Source organism: Mus pahari, chromosome 15 (assembly GCF_900095145.1).
Source record: "Mus pahari chromosome 15, PAHARI_EIJ_v1.1, whole genome shotgun sequence".
Classification (NCBI taxonomy): Eukaryota; Metazoa; Chordata; class Mammalia; order Rodentia; family Muridae; genus Mus; species Mus pahari.
In genome coordinates this window covers 5,591,663-5,596,155 of record NC_034604.1, presented here as the reverse complement: position 1 = coordinate 5,596,155, position 4,493 = coordinate 5,591,663, and the positions used below count along the sequence as shown (strand labels likewise).

Below are 4,493 nucleotides of genomic sequence, written 5' to 3'. Positions count from 1 at the left end.
GCCTCTGCCTCCCGAGTGCTGGGATTAAAGGCATGCGCCACCGCGCCCGGCTCCCCACTACAGTCTTAATGACAGCATTCCAAGATGTGGCATCAATGAAGAATATGCATCCATGGCCTAGATATAAGAAGTGTGATTGACTAGCTTCTGATTTGTCTTATGTAACAGTGTAGGACATCCAGTTTAAAACCTCATGGACTGTCTAGATCAGTTTTTGGAAAGTAGGTTTAAGAGTGTAACCTCATTATCCCTAATCTTTACATAGCACAGCACTGAGAAGAGAAGTGAGTTTTGCCTGGGACTGGGCATGCCTGCAGAGCAGACTCTGGCTGCTTAAATGCTGGGGAGATTGTTGTCTAACAGAAAGCTCACAGAAGACTTGGTGCTCCATCTCCCCACACTAAGCTTTTATGGCCAGGGTTACTCAACAGTAAGCCATTTGCTCATGTGTGTGTTGGCTTGTGGTTCATCACTCCCTGGCTGGCTGCAGAATGAGACGTGTTCAGATAATCCTTACTGGCCGGCCCAGAATGGCCAAGGGTTCTAAGATCAAACTGGGAAGTGCATGCATGCTGTTTCCTAACAGGAATTTGTCCTACAAAACAAAAAAAATGAGCAGCAGGGTTGATAGTTTCTGGAAAAGAAGAGCTGAAAAGTTGGAAGACAATTGAGATAAATGTTAAAATTTATGCTGTAAGAAAACTTTGACTTATTAATGCAAATAATAATGTATATTTTAATATAGATTGTTGGATTTAACTGACATTTCTGTTCATGACATAAAAATATCAACATTGTGAATTAATGACCTCAATGTTCGTCTTTTGTCTTCTGCCCTCACCCTGTTCCTAGTTCTCTCATGTCAGCTGAGGGTTAGCCATAGAAGCAGGCCCCTTGTAAGAACAAACCTGTGTTCACTCTTTACTGTATACACTACAGATTGGGACATTCTCCAGGGCTGCAAAGACTTTTTTTTTTTTTTTTTTGAATCTTTTTTTTTATTAGATATTTTCTTTATTTAGATTTCAAATGTTATCCCCTTTCCTATTTTTCCCTCCAAAAACCTCCTCTTCCCTACTCCCTCTCTCTGTTCCCCACCCCACCCACTCCTGCTTCCTGGCCCAGATGCTCCCCTATACTGGGGCAAGGACTTCTCCTCCCATTAATGACCGACTAGGCCATCCTCTGCTACATATGAAGCTAGAGCCACAAGGCCCTCCCTGTGTTTTATTGATTGGTGGTTTAGTCCCAGGGAGCTCTGGGGTTACTGGTTAGTTCATATTGTTGTTCCTCCTATGGGGCTGCAAACCCCTTCAGCTCCTTGGGTACTTTCTCTAGCTACTTCATTGGGGACCCTGTGCTCTTGTCCAATGGATGACTGTGAGCATCCACTTCTATATTAGTAAGGCACTGGCAGAGCCTCTCAGGAGACAGCTTTATCAGGCTCCTGTCAGCAAGCTCTATTTGGCATCTGCAGTAGTGTCTGGGTTTGGTAGTTGTTTATGGGATGGATTCCCCAGGTGGGGCGGTTTCTGGATTGTCATTCCTTCAGTCTCAGCTCCAAACTTTGTCTCTAACTCCTTCCATGGGTATTTTGTTCCCCCTTCTAAGAAGGATCAAAGTATCCACACTATGGTCTTCCTTCTTGAGGTTTATGTATTTTGCAAATTGTATCTTGGGTATTCTGAGTTTCTAGACTAATACCCACTTATCAGTGAGTACATATTATGTGTGTTCTTTTGTGATTGGGTTACCTCACTTGGGATGATATCCTCCAGATCCATCCATTTGTCTAAGAATTTCATAAATCCATTGTTTTTAATAGCTGAGTAGTACTCGATTATGTAAATGTACCACATTTTCTGTATCTATTCCTCTGTTGCGGGACGTCTGGGTTCTTTACAGCTTCTGGCTATTATAAATAAGGCTGCTATGAACATAGTGGAGCATGTGTCCTTATTACAAGTTGGAGCATCTTCTGGGTATATATATATGCCCAAGTGGTATTGCTGTATCTGTCGTTAGAACTATGTCCAATTTCCTGAGGAACTGCCAAACTGATTTCCAGAGTGCTTATACCAGCTTGCAATCCCACCAGCAGTGGAGGAGTGTTCCTCTTTCTCCATATCCTCCCCAGCATCTGCTGGCACCTGAGTTTTTGATCTTAGCCATTCTGACTGGTGTGAGGGGGAAATCTCAGGGTTGTTTTGATTTGCATTTGATTAAGGATGATAAACATTTTTTCAGGTGCTTCTCAGCCATTCGGTATTCCTCAGTTGNGAATTCTTTGTTTAGCTCTGTACCCCATATTTTAATAGGGTTATTTGGTTTTCTGGAGTCCAACTTCTTGAGTTCTTTATATATATTGGAGATTATCCCCCTATTGGATTTAGGATTGGTAAAGATCTTTTCCCAATCTGTTGGTTGCCTTTTGGTCTTACTGACAGTATCCTTTGCCTTATCTGCTTGTGGACGTTGTACATCGTGGTGCGGAGCCTAGTGCGCACCACGATGTACAACGTCCACAAGCAGGTTCTGTTCAGGAATCTTTACCCTGTGTCCATATCTTCGAGGCTCTTCCCCACTTTCTCCTCTGTAGGTTTCAGTGTCTCTGGTTTTATGTGGAGTTCCTTGATCTACTTAGACTTGAGCTTTGTACAAGGAGATAGGAATGGGTCAATTCGCATTCTTCTACATGATAACCTCAAGTTGATCCAGCACCATTTGTTGAAAATGCTGTCTTTTTTTCCACTGGATGGTTTTAGCTCCTTTGTCAAAGATCAAGTGACCGTAGGTTTGTGGGTTCACTTCTGGGTCTTCAATTCTGTTCCATTGATCTACCTGCCTGTCACTGTACCAATTCCATGCAGTTTTTATTACAGTTGCTTTGTAGTATAGCTTGAGGTCAGGAATGGTGATTCCCCCCAGAGGTTCTTTTATTGTTGAGAACAGTTTTTGCTGTCCTAGGATTTTTGTTATTCCAGATGAATTTGCAAATTGCCCTTTCTAAGTCTGTGAAGAATTGGCAAAGCCTCTTAAGAACAAAAAATAGTGTTGTTCCGATTACAAAACTAAGACATTTGTATGTGTGTGCTTGTACTGTCATTGTGCTTAAGGTTTTTTTAATAGCCACTCTTTGCTACTTTAAAATGCAGTGAGGGGCTTTCTGGTGTTGAAAGAGCAGAGAGAACCAAACTTCCTGATGAGAAGCTTAGTTAATGGTTGCTTACTCAATTTTCTGTAGAAATGCCAAGCCAAATAAAGCCAGTGTTTAATTTTTCATTTTTTTTTAATTTATATTTTCCTTATTTGCATTTCAAATGCTACCCCGAAAGTTCCCTATACCCTCCCTGCCCCTGCCCTGCTCCCCTACCCACCCACTCCTACTTCTTGGCCCTGGAGTTCCCCTGTACTGGGGCATATAAAGTTTGCAAGACCTAGGGGCCTCTCTTCCTACATATGTAGCTAGAGACACAAGCTCTGGGGGTATTGGTTAGTTCATATTGTTGTTCCATCTATAGGTTTGCAGACCCTTCAGCTCCTTGGGTACTTTCTCTAGCTCCCAGAAACTTAGAATACCCAAGATTCAATTTGCAAAACACAAGAAAAATTAAGAAGAAGGAAAACCAACGTGTGGATACTTCATTCCTCCTTAGAATGGGGAACAAACTACCCATGGAAGGAGTTACAAAGTTTCGAGCTAAGTCGAAAGGAAGGACCATCCAGAGACTACCCCACCCAGGGATCCATCCCATAATCAGCCTCCATTTTCACTCTAGGGTACCATCAAAACTTTCAGAATTGTTCTATAATAAAGTACCATGAGCTAAGTGACTTAAACAAAAACAAACGAAAAATGAAAAACAAATTTATCTGGGTATGATGTCATGCATCCAAAGTTCTAAATACTTGGGAGGCTGATGCAGTAGGCTCACTTGTGCTGTGGAGTTCAAGACCAGCCTATGCAACACAAAAATCCTAGGAAGAAATGGGGAAGCAGGGGTGCGGAGAGGAAGGGGTGATGCTACTGTGCTTAGGATCAAATCTAAAATATGCTCATGCCAGCACAAGAGCTCCTACACTGACCTGCAATCCTGACTGTTGAAAAATTCTGTACATCAAGTACTAAAAATCTAAATGGAAAAGTTGTAGAATATTTAAAACCATGAAGCTATAGTTATTCCCTTAAAATAGTTTGTTTCTTGGCTCAAAGTTTGAATCTGTAGAACATCGTAGAAGGCTGAGAGTTTAATTCTCATGTCCTAAAGTAGACATGATAACCTCTGAAATAGGATACAACTGGGGATGGAATGAAAATGTCAGCTCTTACTACTGGCTTGTTCTTACATTCTTAACCTATGCCTTATTAGGGTCATCTCTGATTAACTAAACCAAATAGCTGTAAGACTACAGGATAATATGCAAAGAAATTGTATATTGTTTGAATTAAGGCCATTTACCTGACCTACATAATGTTTTAAAATTCAGATTGA

The 4,493-nt window shown here is 41.4% G+C and overlaps 1 protein-coding gene across 1 annotated transcript in view; it reads left to right on the top strand.

The window, feature by feature from the left end:
• Nucleotides 1-4,493, top strand: part of Ccny (cyclin Y) — a 137,921-nt gene that overhangs the window by 107,208 nt on the left and 26,220 nt on the right. The gene's annotated exons all lie outside the window — the stretch shown is intronic.